Consider the following 17,128-nt stretch of genomic DNA (forward strand, 5'->3'; position numbering starts at 1 on the left):
ACTGCCCCCTATATACAAGAATATAACTACTATAATACTGCCCCCTATATACAAGAATATAACTACTATAATACTGCTCCTATATACAAGAATATAACTACTATAATACTGCTCCTATATACATGAATATAACTACTATAATACTGCCCCCTATATACAATATAACTACTATAATACTGCTCCTATATACAAGAATATAACTACTATAATACTGCCCCCTATATACAAGAATATAACTACTATAATGCTGCCCCCTATATACAAGATTATAACTACTATAATACTGCCCCCTATATACAAGAATATAACTACTATAATACTGCCACCTATATACAAGAATATAACTATTATAATACTGCCACCTATATACAAGAATATAACTACTATAATACTGCCTCCTATATACAAGAATATAACTACTATAATACTGCCCCCTATGTACAGGGATATAACTACTATAATACTGCCCCCTATATACAAGAATATAACTACTATAATACTGCCCCCTATATACAAGAATATAACTACTATAATACTGCCCCTATATACAAGAATATAACTACTATAATACTGCCCCTATATACAAGAATATAACTACTATAATACTGCCCCTATATACAAGAATATAACTACTATAATACTGGCCCCTATATACAAGAATATAACTACTATAATACTGCCTCCTATGTACAAGAATAGAACTACTAGAATACTGCTCCTATATACAAGAATATAACTACTATAATACTGCTCCTATATACAAGAATAGAACTACTATAATACTGCTCCTATATACAAGAATATAACTACTATAATACTGCTCCTATATACAAGAATATAACTACTATAATACTGCCCCATATATATAAGAATATAACTACTATAATACTGCTCCTATATACAAGAATATAACTACTATAATACTGCTCCTATATACAAGAATATAACTACTATAATACTGCTCCTATATACAAGAATATAACTACTATAATACTGCTCCTATATACAAGAATATAACTACTATAATACTGCTCCTATATACAAGAATATAACTACTATAATACTGCTCCTATATACAAGAATATAACTACTATAATACTGCTCCCTATATACAAGAATATAACTACTATAATACTGCTCCTATATACAAGAATATAACTACTATAATACTACTCCTATATACAAGAATATAACTACTATAATACTACTCCTATATACAAGAATATAACTACTATAATACTGCTCCTATATACAAGAATATAACTACTATAATACTACTCCTATATACAAGAATATAACTACTATAATACTGCCACCTATATACAAGAATATAACTATTATAATACTGCCACCTATATACAAGAATATAACTACTATAATACTGCCCCCTATGTACAAGAATATAACTACTATAATACTGCCCCCTATGTACAAGAATATAACTACTATAATACTGCTCCTATATACAAGAATATAACTACTATAATACTGCCCCCTATATACAAGAATATAACTACTATAATACTGCCCCCTATATACAAGAATATAACTACTATAATACTGCCCCTATATACAAGAATATGACTACTATAATACTGCCCCTATATACAAGAATATAACTACTATAATACTGCGATGTAAAAGGAAATAGATTTGGCCTGTAAATTTCTTCCCGTGAGAATCTGGGTCATGCATTCCTGCCATCTCTGTGACGTGAGAGAACTCTTCTTATTTAAGTAAACTTTCCAGCTTTAAATGGGATGAGTGTGAGAACGGGTGGCACTTGGCTCTGTCATTTGTATATGAAATAGACAACAACATATGAGGTTGGCATATGCCAGGGAGACTAGTTTTTGGGCGGTACCGCCGTTATTATATGGTCTTGATTACCCAGCACTGTATAGAAGATAATCTGCATGTACCGGCTCATACAAGACTCTTGGAAGGTCTTAGACTCTCCTACGAGCTGCAATGAAAAGTGCAAGTTCCTCTCCCTATGGATATAAAAGACTGAGCAGCTGGAAAAAATCCAGGTATTTGAGTCATCTGTGGTCTGCTTGCTATAGATATATATATATATATAGTAGAGCTGAGTTTGTCATTTAGCACATCTCTCATTGATATCTTATTGTGTTATTAGAGGCTTACATAGGACTGCAGATCAACCTACTGCATTATTTTACCTCAGAGTTATTACAGTAGACCAATAACACAACCCCAAAAAGGTGAAAGACAAATTTAGCTCTGCTACATTTGTGGTATACATTTTATTATTTCATACTATATTTGTTGGAGAGCCATTTGACAACCAATTTGGCCCCATGATAGTTCCAGCAGGGCATGTAACTCAGTAAGCTCTACCTGTGCACCCCGGGAGGATTTCACATTAAAGGGATTAACCCCAACAGACGAAGATCCCAAGTAGTGGAGGCCAATCCCCCCCCCCCCCCATGATGGACAACCCTTTAAATATAGGTTGATTTGATTGAAATAAGGTTGTCATCCAACTCTTTCAGGCTTCTGAATGGCAAATCTGTCCAGTTATTTTTCATGACATGTATCCCCAACCCCATACTATAATGCTGCTCCTATATACAAGAATATAACTACTATAATACTGCCACTATATACAAGAATATAACTACTATAATACTGCTCCTATATACAAGAATATAACTACTATAATACTGCTCCTATATACAAGAATATAACTACTATAATACTGCCCCTATATACAAGAATATAACTACTATAATACTGCCACTATATACAAGAATATAGCTACTATAATACTGCCCACTATATACAAGAATATAGCTACTATAATACTGCCCCCTATATACAAGAATATAACTACTATAATACTGCTCCTATATACAAGAATATAACTACTATAATACTGCTCCCTATATACAAGAATATAACTACTATAATACTGCCCCCTATATACAAGAATATAACTACTATAATACTGCTCCTATATACAAGAATATAACTACTATAATACTGACCCCTATATACAAGAATATAACTACTATAATACTGCTCCTATATACAAGAATATAACTACTATAATACTGACCCCTATATACAAGAATATAACTACTATAATACTGCTCCTATATACAAGAATATAACTACTATAATACTGACCCCTATATACAAGAATATAACTACTATAATACTGCTCCTATATACAAGAATATAACTACTATAATACTGACCCCTATATACAAGAATATAACTACTATAATACTGACCCCTATATACAAGAATATAACTACTATAATACTGCCCCCTATATACAAGAATATAACTACTATAATACTGACCCCTATATACAAGAATATAACTACTATAATACTGCCCCCTATATACAAGAATATAACTACTATAATACTGCCCCCTATATACAAGAATAGAACTACTATAATACTGCTCCTATATACAAGAATATAACTACTATAATACTGCCCCTATATACAAGAATATAACTACTATAATACTGCTCCTATATACAAGAATATAACTACTATAATACTGCTCCCTATATACAAGAATATAACTACTATAATACTGCCCCCTATATACAAGAATATAACTACTATAATACTGCCCCTATATACAGGAATATATCTACTATAATACTGTCCCCTATATACAAGAATATAACTACTATAATACTGCTCCTATATACAAGAATATAACTACTATAATACTGCCCCTATATACAAGAATATAACTATTATAATACTGCCCCTATATACAAGAATATAACTACTATAATACTGCTCCTATATACAAGAATATAACTACTATAATACTGCCCCTATATACAAGAATATAACTATTATAATACTGCCCCTATATACAAGAATATAACTATTATAATACTGCCCCCAATAAACAAGAATATAACTAATATATATATTTTCAGGCGTAATTCGAGGCGTAGAACCCCCGAATTACGCCTGAAAACAGTGCGTGTGAACATACCCTAAGACTGCATTCACACGAGCATGTTACGTCCGTAATGGACGGAACGTATTTCGGCCGTAAGTCCCAGACCAAACACAGTGCAGGGAGCCGGGCTCCTAGCATCATAGTTATCTATGACGCTAGGAGTCCCTGCCGGACAACTGTCCCGTACTGTAATCTTGTTTTCAGTACGGGACAGTAGTTCCACGGAGAGGCAGGGACTCCTAGCGTCGTACATAACTATGATGCTAGGAGCACGGCTCCCTGCACGGAGTTCGGTCCGGGACTTCCGGCCGAAATACGTTCCATCCATTACGGACGTAATGACCTCGTGTGAATCCAGTCTTAGGGTATGTTCACACGCACTGTTTTCAGGCGTAATTCGGGGGTTCTACGCCTCGAATTACGCCTGAAAAAAATGGTTCCATTACGCCTGCAAACATCTGCCCATTGCTTTCAATGGGTTTTACAATGTTCTGTTCAGACGAGGTGTAATTTTACGTGTCGCTGTCAAAAAACGGCGCGTAAAAAAAGACGCCCGCGTCAAAGTGCATGTCACTTCTTGAGACAATTGGAGCAGTTTTCCATTCCGTAAAAGACGCAGCGAGAAATGTTAAGAAAAACTTCTGCAAATCAGGAGCTGTTTTCGCCTAAAAACAGCTCCGTAATTTCAGACGTATTTTGCTAAGCGTGTGAACATACCCTTAGAAAGAAGAGAGAGGGGCCCTTCTGTCACCCCATCAGCTGCGATGCAATGGCAGGGTGCCTAATGAAGGCCCCCAGATCTGCCATCTTTGTGCACCAATTAAAGGGTAACTAAACTTTTGACAAACTTCTGACATGTCAGAAGTTTGGATTGGTGGTGGTCCGAGCACTGAGACCAATCGCTAAAACGAAGCAGCAGAAGCACTCTTGAGCGCTCAACCGCTTTGTGTCTGTTCGGCTTTTTCCAGAAATCAATGTATCGGAGGACGGACTCAATAGAAAGTCTATGAGCCTGTACTCTGATACATCGGCTTTCCGGAAAAAGCAGAACAGAAACTAAGCAGCTGAGCGCTCACATGAACGCGTCTGCTGTTTCGTTTTAGCCATTGGTGGGGGTCTCAGCGCTTGCACCCCCACCAATCAAAACTTCTGATATGTCACTATAACATGTCAGAACTTTGTCAAACGTTTAGTTACCCTTTAAGCCCCGCCATTGGAGCCGGTAAAAATGACAATGCGCTGCAATACATTACATAAGTATTGCAGTGTATTGTACCGGTGATCAAACAATTACTCAAGTCAAAACCTGTAAAAAACTGTTAAATAAAAAGTTGTGTTTTTTTTAATGCACGAAAACAAATATTAAAAGAAAAGAAAAAAAAAACAACAACACATTTTCCCCCTAAAGAAACGTAAATTAAAAAAATATATAAACATAATTGGTTCCGCCATGTGAGTAACCATTACAATATAACATTATTAAACCCGCAGGGTGAACGCAGTAAAAAAAAAAAAAAGCGCCAGAAATGCTGTTCTTTGGTCACCTCGTCTCCCAAATAAAAAGTGATCAAAAAGTTGCATCTGTCCAAAAGTGGTACCAATAAAAACGACAGCTCGCCCGCATAAAACACGCCCTCATACGACTACATCGACGGAAAAATAACAAATTTTTAATGTAAAAAATGAAAAATGGCTGCAGCTCCGAGTGGTTAAAATACTCGACAACTGTTGATTTAGGAGATTGGCGCAGGTCAGAGCGAAGTTTGTTTTCCTTGTTAACCTCATTACCAGTCGCATTTCACCCACAAAGTACCAAGCATTGACATTGCGCTTTTTAGTGTGAAAACATAATTGTTTTTACCGCGTAGCCATCGTCTACAGTTACCATGGAAACGCCTTTTTTTACGCTCGACTCTCCATTTTGACTGCCTGGTCGTGTAGGCCTGAAATTTTTCTCACCATTAAGTGGAATTCTGCTTATAACAACATCCCACATTTCATTCAGTAACTTGTGCTGATTATGATAATTATGTTTTATTCTCCATTCACATCTACTTTTAAAATTCTGCTGGTTGCTCTTGGAAACAGACAACGATTTAGCTCCACCCCTCTGCCAGACATGTGACTAACTAGCTTAGCTCTACTTGTGTAATTGTCATCTTACCTCCAGCTCTGCGCTGCTCTGTGGTAACAAGAACCCAGCAGATTTCTGAATTTAGCTTTGGATGTTACTGGAGAAGAAAACATAAAACTCAAAATCAAGCACAAGAAGGCGGAGTAGGCAGGGTGCGATTGAGGAGGGGGTACAAGTACAACACTGACTGTAAAATGCAACAAGAGACAATTACATTGTTTGTCCATCGTCCATCACATTGAACTTCAGGGGCTGAGCAGGATAGGAGGGGGGCGCATTCTGAACCCCACCTGATCTTGTACCGCCTCTAGTGGATGTGCTAGGAATACTTGTCATTTAGGAGTCTGGGAAAGCGGAGTGACAACCCCTGTGGGAGCCGTTATGGACAACTTTCCCATCAAGAGTATTAGGGGTTCAGGGCCGGTTTTAAGGGGTGGCCATTTACTGGGACGCAAACCCCTGAATTTAAAGCCCTAGAGAATATCAAATCAACCCCTTTACTACCGGAGACCACCAAGGAATTTACCATTAAACATTTCACTACTATAAACCACCAGGGATTTTGAAACGACGAGGGGTGTTTGGACCCTTTTTGCCTTTTGCCCAGTGCCCTGTAGGGGTTAATAATATAAAATTCTCCCTCTGAGACATTTAGACAGGTAGTTTGTGTGGGTAAACAGCGTCGCCCTAAGTGATTCCCATCAGGTGATGTTTACATCCACCTTAGCGGTCTTCTGCGGTCGCGGGGATGTTGCCAGGGCAGATGGTTCGTGTCACATTATTATGGCTGAAGTAATTTCCCATTTTCAGCTGCGTTACAGACGCTCAGCTCCTCAGCCGGACTCTGCCCAGCCGTCCTCTAGTACGTGTATCCATGAGGCTCATTTATAGCGTTTCCCCTGTTCAGCCTCCATACTTGCCAGCGCTGCATCTGATTTCAGATGACTTTCTTGGATCTGCTGACAATTTAAAAAGGGTTTTCCACTTTGGACAATCCCATTTTGTTAGAAGGGTCTCCAGATCATAAGCTGATCACAGGGTGTCATGCTGCTGGGATCTCCAGCGATCACCTGTAATCTATGGGGGAAACCAGGAGTGAGTTTTAATTCTCCTGCAGCGCCACCGCAGGGGAAATAAAGTATTACAGAGTGCCTATTGTAACCAATGGGCTGTCCGTGTAATTTATAGATGCGCCAAGTCCTCCAGAGTGAGAGACATTCTTTGTAGCCCCTGTTCTTTTAGGTTAATAGGAGGGTCCTGAACTTGGGACCCCCTCTTTTAAGTATTATAGATTTGACATGTGGCTCCTAAATTACCCCATTAATGTCTATGAGGCTGCCAGAAAATAATCTGACAGGTTGCATATTTACTTGTCCAATCCGCATGGAAACAAACGGCGCCAGAGGTAACTTGTACACGCTTATCTCCCCCTCTATTTTTAAAATTTGCCTTGTTTGCGTATCGCCAATGGGCAAATTTTCTATTATGGAGCAACATTTGCTGCATATAAGTCAACGGAGACTGAAATTCAAAAAAATTTATTTGTATTTCTACCTCCATTGTCAATTCTAGCTCCGTAATAGAAAATGTGCCTGCTGGCGAATTGCCAAAAAGGTGAATTTTCAAAGATTGGCTCATTTAGAGTCCTGAAACGAAGTTGGTAAATGCTGAAAATGACAGATTTATTATATTCATAATTAATATACGCAGCTTGATCTGTCATTCTTCATCAATACCAACACCCTACAGACAAACCGTCCATATTACTAGGGGCATAGCTATGCGGGGTGCAGGGGTAGCAGCTGCACCCGGGTCCTCTGCCGAGTAAGAAGGCTCCAGTATTATAAATGGTCCATGATAGGTGGGGGCCGTGCTATAGGTTTTGCATTGAGGTCAAGATTTTGCGCCAGGGTACACCTCTGCATATTACTTATACATATTCAGATGTGCATTTCTGTATCTGTATAATATGTCTGTTATACCCATGATCACCACCTGGTGGCGCTGCTGCTATTGGAAAATCACATTTCAGAATTTGCCCCAGTCTGATGTCCCTTTTTATTATCTAGGAATCTTTTAGTAAATCGGAAATCGGAGCGTGCTCAATCTGTTTCTTGGATTTCACCCTTTTCAATGTAGAAGGCCTTGTTCACACAGTGCAGATTTTACATGCATTTTTTAAGCCAAAATCAGAATTGGATCCAGAAGAGTTGACACTTAAGTCCTTCCTTTATATGTTTAGTCTGCAATCTGATCTCTGTGAACAAGGCCAAAGGGGGGAAATCTGCAGAAAAATCTGAAATAAATCCGCCTCGTGTGTGGGTACCTAAAATATAGGTGACGTCCATAACAACCAGTCTGGGAACGTGTCTTATTTTCTGAACTTCAATTCTGTATGAAGGGAAAGGCAATAACACATGTACACGATTTCATGGCGCCGCCATTGGCCAATGTCATATAAAAACCTGCGATACGTTATATCACTCCGGAGCCCAGTCCTGCAAAGCCATTTTCCATACTAGCAAAAACATAAACTGTGCAAAACGGCGTGCTTTTTAGACTTTCTACATACAAATTTTTCATGCGGAAATACAGACGAAAAATTTGCAGCACAAGGGTATGTGCACACGCTCCCTAAATAACGTCTGAAAATGCGGAGCGGTTTTTAAGGGAAAACCGCTCCTGTTTTTCAGACGTTTTTTAAGCAAAATCGCGTTTTTAACGGCCATTTTTGGAGCGGTTTTTCTATAGTCTATGAAAAACGGCTCCAAAAACGGCTCAAGAAGTGACATGCACTGCTTTTACACGGCCGGCGGAACAGAACGCTGTTTTTCCCATTGAAATCAATGGGCAGATGTTTGGAGGCGTTCTGCTTCCGATTTTTTCAGCCGTCTTTCGGGACATTTACGGCCCGAAAACACTACGTGTGCACATACTCTAAACAGAAGAAATATATAAAGGAAGGCCTTAAAATGTCTCCTCATGGATCCAATTCTGGTTTTGGCTTAAAAAAAAATGCAGGAAAAAAACTAAGAAAAAAGTAAAGAGGGTCACATGAAATCGGGTGTATACAAGCCATAATTTCGCTATTACCTGCGCCCTCCCCGTATGGAATAATATCAGCGGAGAATACGTGTGTAATATTCGGCTCCGGTATCATCACTTTGGGCCTAAATGGAGGTCAAAACTACCACAGAAAAGTGGAGTGGTTGTCCATAGCAACCAATCAGGACGCTGCTTTCATTCTCCAAAGAGCCTCTGAGAATTGAGAGCTGGGATTTGATTGGTTGCTAGGGACAACCACTTCCCCTTGCACTGGTTTTGCTTTTTACCTGTGTGTCCGGCCATAGACGGCAGTGAGTGCAGCCTGGATCATGTTTCTGATTAGCTGGCGCAGGTGAAGCAGAACTCTCTGCTGGGAACTTTCCCAAATGACTGGAAGTGCAGCTGTTCTCCCTTCCCCTCTGCGGAGACCCTAACAAACTGTGGAAGTTATAGCCGGGCTGCACCTCAATGCCCCGTTCCCCACCACCTGGAGGTCACAACGAGCCTGAGATTACATGGTGTCCACCTGCAGAGAGGAGGGATAATTTATCACATGATGTATACTGGTGAGTGGAAGCAGAGTTGTTCCTCTTGTCCCCATATACAGGGGTTGTCCTATGTCCGAGGTCATAAAGCGTGAGGTCATCCGTGTATTCATCCGACAACCAGCTGACTGCAACTCGCCCGGACAAACACCGCTTACATGGCAGCCAGACCTGTTCACACTCAGTTTTTTGCAGGAGGAAAATTCTGCCTCAAAACTCAGTTTGGGATTTTGAGGCCGATTTTTTTTTTCCTTCCTGCACGTCGTTTTCCGCGATTTTCGCCGTGTTTTTCACCTGCTGCCATTGAGCGCCGCGGGCATAACACGCTGCGAAATACGCTTTCTCTGCCTCCCATTGATGTCCATGGGAGGTCAGAGTCGTAACCGCCCGAAGATAGGGCATGTCCTTTCTTTCTCCCGCGAGACGGTTTTACCGCTCGTGGGAAAAAGACGCCTCCGCCTCCCATTGAAATGACGAGTTTTATGGTGCGGTTTCCGCGTCAAAAAACTCTGTGTGAACACGGAGTATTTTGACGAGCTTTTTGGAGCGGAAGCCGCTCTGCAAAACTCGTCAAAAACGGCCCAAAAATGACTCCCATTGATTTCAATAGGAGGCGGAGGCGTCTTTTTCCCGCGAGCGGTAAAGCCGCCTCGCGGGAGAAAGAAGGGACATGCCCTATTTTCGCGCATTTACGCCTCTGACCTCCCATTTTGGGAGGCAGAGAAAGTGTATTTCACTGAGTTTTATGCCCGCAGCACTCAATGGCCGCGGGCGAAAATCGCGGCAAACGACGTGCAGGAAGGACATTGGTTATGATCACACAGAGTTTTTTTGCAGGCAGAATTTCTGCCTCAAAATTCCGTTTGGAACTCTGAGGCAGATTTTCCTCTCCCTGCACGCCGATTTTACCTGCGTTTTTCGCCCGCGACCATTGAGCACCGCGGGCATAAAACGCCGCGAAATATGCTTTCTCTGCCTCCCATTGAAGTCAAAGGGAGGACAGAGGCGTAAACGCCCGAAGATAGGGCATGCCGCTTCTTTCTCCCACGAGGCGGTTTTACCGCTCGGGGGAGAAAACCAATGGGAGTCATTTTCGGGCCGTTTTTGACGAGTTGTGTGGCACGGTTTCCGCGTCCAAAAACTCGCCAAAAATCTCCGTGTCAACATAGCCAAAATCTGCCTCAAAATCCCAAACGGAATTTTGAGGTAGAATTTTCCTCCTGCAAAAAACTCTGTGTGAACGAGGCCGTAGTAAAAAGCAGTTAAAAACCGCATACGTTTTTGCCACGATTTGGTGTTTTTTTGTCATGGGTTTGCGTTTTTAACCGCACCTCGACCACTACGAGTGACTATACCCTTAATGTGTTTCTATAGGCTGCAATTGTCACGTGACCAAAAGTTTATAGTCACAAAATGCGGTCATTGTGGTTTCTCTCCCTGTAAAATTGCGACAAAACCGCGATATGACCGCAACGCGTTAGTACATTTTAATTGTGTGCTATATATGTAATATTGCATCTCGTGTGTTTTTTTTTTTTACATGCATTTTTTGACGATTTAGGGGAGGAGCCTTCTTTTCAAAGGCAAAATATAAAAATTGTATTGCGATATCGCATAAAATCACATTTGCAAAATATTGGACCCGCATTTTGGATTATTTTTTTTATAAGATGAGGTAAATCACATGCAATTTTTTTCCCCATAGATTTCTATTAAAATTGCATGTAATTTACGGTATCGAATAAAAAATGAGATTCCATAGGAATACTGTGGTTTGGCGCAGTACCTCTGCCGCACTATTGTGTAGTCCTAGACTGATGTACACGACAATGCGATTTACGCGGACGCTGTACGACTGCTTATTACGGACCATCTGCCTCTATGGGCTGTCATGCGGGGCCTCCATGTTTTGTGTGTAGGTTCTCTTTAAATCCCTGTATATAACACTGAACCCCCACCTTTGGAGTCAATGAATAACGGCTCTAATTACGGCCAAAGAAGTGACAGGTCACTTCTTTGACGCGGGCGTCTATTTACGCGCCGTCTTTTGACAGCGGTGCGTAAATATACGCCTCGTGTGAACAGACAAACGTCTGCCCATTGCTTTCAATGGGCAGATGTTTGTCAGCGCTATGGAGGCGCTATTTTCGGGCGTAATTCGGGTCAAAAACGCCCGATTTACGTCCGTAAATAGGCCGTGTGAACATACCCTTACCGCTTTATAACCTATTCCGTTTGAAATGTCTTTATTTTATGGAGAAATTGTCACAGAGGAATTAACAAAATGTAAATCCAAAATGGAAAGCTTTTAAATCAGATGCAAAATATTCTAAAACAGCATCGAGGGACTCGCCAACTGCAAATGACTCAAATGCTGCTGTGGGAGAGGGGGGAGGGGTCAACGCACACACCGATAATGTAACGCACGCGACACAAAACCTCCCCCGCCCACTGGCTCGGATACGGTGGGGGTCCAAATGGCTTGATTAGACCCAGACTCATTTTCTCACTGGTGGTTCAGATGTTTGTAGTTTATAATCCAGCAATCTTTGTATTGGAAATCAGCTCTGAGAAGGCAGTGCTGCAGTGTAAAGTATGGTGGAGGGACAAAGCAACAATTCAGACTGCCTATAGACAATACAGATGGGAACGTTATATTTCCCTTAGTCATCTGCTTCCTATATTCTCTTCCAAGCTCCTTCATCTTGATATACAGAGGTGTTAACATGAGACGTTCTCCAGATTTCATACGACCAGGATGTATCCTGCTACTGGAACCCAACGGATGAAGCTCTCTCCGCTCTCTCTTCTATTTATACATCGACGGTCGCTTTGGTGGAGTAAAATATCCTAAATAATCTTATATTCTAAAGGAATACAATTCTCAAGGAGTCTAATGACTTGTAATCGTAGGTGAAATGAAATGTTAATGTTGTTGGAAGGCGCAGCTAAAGTTTAAGAACCTGCCTGCGATATGGGGACAACACTGGGGTCAGCAGGGATTTTCCTTTCCTGACAAAGAAACTAGTGACTGGTGGGTAATCCTGACCGCTAAAGCAATGTGTAGACCCCAGCAACGTTTTGAAAGCAGCTGCGTGTGTGAATGGCGTCAGACCAAGTATTTTGCCAATGAAAATAGGCACTGATTGTACTCGTCTGTTTCCATCAGCCCATAGACATTGAATGATGTACGTGACCGCTTCTCCATTCAAACTCCTTCTTGACTGCCGTAAGGAGGGAGGGGTTGCTTGAGACCCCAGTTCTAGTGATAAGTGGGGGTCCCAGTGGAGGGGTCCTCTGCAATCAGACCTTTATCGCCTATCCTGTGTATAGGTGATAAATGTCCTTCATGGGATCAACCCCCTTTAATCATTGTATAATGAAAAGTTTAGCAACTTTCTTTTATACTTGGCATTTTAATTCATCAATACTTTCAAGATCTTTGCTTGCTGTCAGTGTTTGAAAACATTGTTTACATCAAGGGGCTGAAAACCTGTACAAACCTAAGGGGTTGTTACAATTGTTTCCAGTTTAGTCAATCCTATGTGAGCAAAATACAAAAGCAGCACAAATCTCTCTTCTGTCCTGATCATTTGTTACAATGTGTCAGAGGAGTGACTTGAAGCTCCTAAGCGCCAATGCAAAATTTTTAAAAGGTCCGCGACCTACCATGTGCCATTTATAATACTGATGTTGTCTTATGTGAAAGAGGGGCTTTAAATCCCCCATAGGCTCCAGGGCCTGGTACGATTGCTACCTCTGCACCTCCTGTATGAGATGTATTTTTCAGGGTGTTCACAAAAATATTTGATGTCAGCAAGCAGAGATCTTTAAACTGCTAAGGAATTAAAGCACAAAGTATATTATTTAGAGCTGCACAAAACCAGAAAACCCTGTAAGGAAATGCAGTAGGATTGACTGAGGTCATATAAAAAGATACAAAAATGATGTAGATAACCATAGCAAACATGGTACAGCTTCATGTGACAAACTCAGCTCTGCTACAGCTTTAGTGTGCAATTACAAATCCAAGCATGACACTGGACATCCAGCGCTAGTGATAGGAGTCTGCTGGTACACATTAAACAGGACTGAGACAGACCTAGAATTGGGGTCACTGGGGTGACTGTGTTGTCTCGTCCCGATCAGCTAATGGCACTGCCGCGGCCTGTGCTCCACTTTGCTGTCTCTTGTGCGTCTGTGACATGGCTGGCGCTTGGCAGAGGGACAAGACAACAGGCGACTAGAGGGGGATGAAATCACCTTGTTGTTTATCTCTGGAAGAACAAAATACAATGTCCTGGAGAACTGAAAACCTCCATTACAGCCCAAGAGTATGACCCAAGGACGTAGATATAGGGGTGCAGCGGTATCAGCCGCACACTAACTCTGGTGTCCTCTAGGGGCCAAAATGCCCCTTTGCCACACAAATAGACACTAGTATTATAAATGGCACTTGGTAGGTGGGGGCCCTGTTAGAGATTTTGCACACAGGCGGTTTAAAGGGGTTTTCCAGTCATAAGAAATTGATGGCCTAACCTCAGGATCAATATCTAATCTGTGGGGGTCCGACTACTGGCACACCGGCTGATCAGCTGTTTTGAAGGGCCGTGGTGCTCGTTCGTGCGCGGCTTCCCCTTCATTCCTTATCTGCTCGTACTGTGAATCTACACACTTGTAGCAGCGGTTCCCAGTATTACAGCCTTCTCCCATTGAAGCACAAGTGTCGGCGATTCACAGTACAGGCAGTGACAGTAGTGAAGGGGAAGCAGCACTTGAACGAGCACCGCGACCCCTTCAAAACAGCTGCTCGGACCCCCGAGATCAGATATTGATGGCCTATCCTGAAAATAGGCCATCAATTTCTTATGACTGGACAATCCCTTTAAGTTACGCTTTTGGCTTGGCCACCGGAGGATGCAATGTTGCATTTGCCTGACGCCTGTGACTCTCCAGCTGTTGTGAAAATACAACTCCCAGCATGACCTGACAGCTGCATGTTAGAGTCAGAGAGAGAGCCAGAGGTTGGTGACTACTGGTATGGTGCATGCCTTGCAAGTTATCTTTTAAATGGCGGGTTCTGCAAACTTCCAACGGACTGGTCAGCTAGTATAAGACCCTTGAAGCGACTGGTATGTCCTCAAAAGTCATAATATGTCCCTTTAAAAATGGAGAGTGCAATGTCGCCTTGGGCATCATTGCTGTAATTTAGAAGATGAGATTAGGAGGAGGACAGGAGAGGGGAGATCCTGGTATATCTCAGACCTGTAGCTGTTGAGATTTTTAATGGTCAATTAGGAGACATCTCAGATTGACGGGGAAATGTCATCGTTCCGCCATCCGAGAACTATTTTATTTTGCTAAACTTTAATTATACTCTGGAGTATTGTGTTCCGCTGCTTTAAGAATCCGTCATGGGGATAATTGAAAGTGTCATTTAATATGTGGTCATTTATCATATATTTATCATACCCGTGCTCCATCCTGGGCAGCACCTCGTGCTAAATTATTAGCCCCCTTCAACTTCTGTGATCCACTGCAAACGCCACCTGTTAAATGCCAAATAGCAGTACTAGCCGTTTAAGTCATACGTACGCTTTTTGAGCACCAAGCAGAATTGACCCTGACATTTCCTAACCCTCTGAGCCAGAAAGATCTATAAGGGTCAAGGACCAGTGCCCCATATAATCAAAGCTTAGGGTGGCCAGTCTGTGCCCTGGTGTCTGCTGAGGCTGCTGCCAGGGCTTAAAGGGGTTTCTAGGCATGGGGTGGTTTTTCATACTGATGATCTATCCACAGGGGTGGGGGTCTGACACCCAGATCCTGCACCGATCAGCTGTTCCGGCTGCCTCCGGGCACCTGACTGACTATCCGCTTAGAATTGTAGCAATTTCTTGATATTTTGCCAAGACAGGGGGTCCGGGCAAGAACAGAGGTCATAGTGTTCAAAAGTAAGAAAGTGAAGTGCCTTCATAAAGCAGAATGGCATCCCCAATTATTTTAGTCAGCCCAAGGTAAAGAATCCAAGGGGTATCGCTGTTTAATTTGTACTGATCCTCAGTTGTAGCCTGTAGTATCATCCAGAGCAGCATTCACAAATCTGCTGGTTGTTATTGGAAACCGTCCGTAAGCTTTCCATCAGACACACCCTAACAGCTTAGCTGAGCTCCTATAATACAGTAAAATAGTTCGTTTTTCTTAATTGGAGTAGAACACATTTCCAAGAATGCAAAGCTCTATAATATTCAGACTCTGAGCCAGCAAGGAACGCTGGGAGATTTCAGCACTGAAGCCTGCAGTATTGTGAATACAGTATGATACATAACTCAGGATCAATCCAAGATAAATAATGCAGTGTATTTATAAAGTGATGTTACTTTATTTCTATATGTAAAATGGTGTTCAGAGGTGGAGATACACTATAATGACCTAATGCCCTTATAATCTCAAGATCATGATACATTATCCAATTCAGTAACCTCCATTCTGGGAGTGATGAGAGGATATGGGTTGATTCCTGATTAGCTAGAAGTCATCTTCCATATACAAGCACATTATGAAGAGATCTGCAGCAACAATATTTATGACACCCTTCATTCGAGTAAATTGCTTTCTCAGAGAAGCATCAGTGCTGTGTCTTGTAGAGAATAAGAGTAACTGCGGTGACAACCAGAATCTCAAGAAATCAAAATGACAGTGGGTATAGTCCAATGGATAAGCAGCATTGCAGTTTTAAAGGGTATGTCCACCTCTATTCAATATTTTACAGTTTACATATAGATATAATCCACATATAAAGTTGAGTCCCTTAGTAAATACATGACATTACTTATCCTGTACTGATCCTGAGTTACATCCTGTATTATACTCAAGAGCTGCACTCCCTATTCTGCTGGTGAAGTCACTGTATACATACATTACTGATCCTGAGTAACATCCTGTGTTTTACTCCGGAGCGGCATTCACAATTCTGCTGGTGGAGTTACTGTGTACATACATTACTTATCCTGTACTGATCCTGAGTTACATCCTGTATTATATTCCAGAGCTGTACTCACTATTATGCTGATGGAGTCACTGTGTTCGTACATTTACTGATCCTGAGTTGCATCCTGTATTATACTCCAGAGCTGCACTCACTATTCTGCCTGTGGAGTCACTGTGTACATACATTACATTACTTATCATGTACTGATCCTGAGTTACATCCTGTCTTTTACTCCAGAGCTGCACTCACTATTCGGCATTCCCTGCTTGTTCATTGTCTTCACAGAACTTCCTCTGGTGATTTGCATTCTGGGAAGTGTCCTCTTTACACCCGTCACTGTAAAGTCATTTGATGTAGGAAAAAAATCTGTCATCTACATTATAAGAGCTCCGTTAAGATTTTAGAGGTTGTACCTGACACCAAACTTAAAGACTGTTTCCAGTGACAACCAGC

The 17,128-nt window shown here is 41.2% G+C and overlaps 1 protein-coding gene across 2 annotated transcripts in view; it reads left to right on the forward strand.

Annotated features, from left to right (window-relative positions):
- KCNT1 (potassium sodium-activated channel subfamily T member 1) overlaps positions 1-17,128 on the forward strand; it is a 203,350-nt gene that overhangs the window by 18,737 nt on the left and 167,485 nt on the right. The gene's annotated exons all lie outside the window — the stretch shown is intronic.

The sequence above is a fragment of the Rhinoderma darwinii genome, chromosome 8 (genome assembly GCF_050947455.1).
Source record: "Rhinoderma darwinii isolate aRhiDar2 chromosome 8, aRhiDar2.hap1, whole genome shotgun sequence".
Classification (NCBI taxonomy): domain Eukaryota; kingdom Metazoa; phylum Chordata; class Amphibia; order Anura; family Rhinodermatidae; genus Rhinoderma; species Rhinoderma darwinii.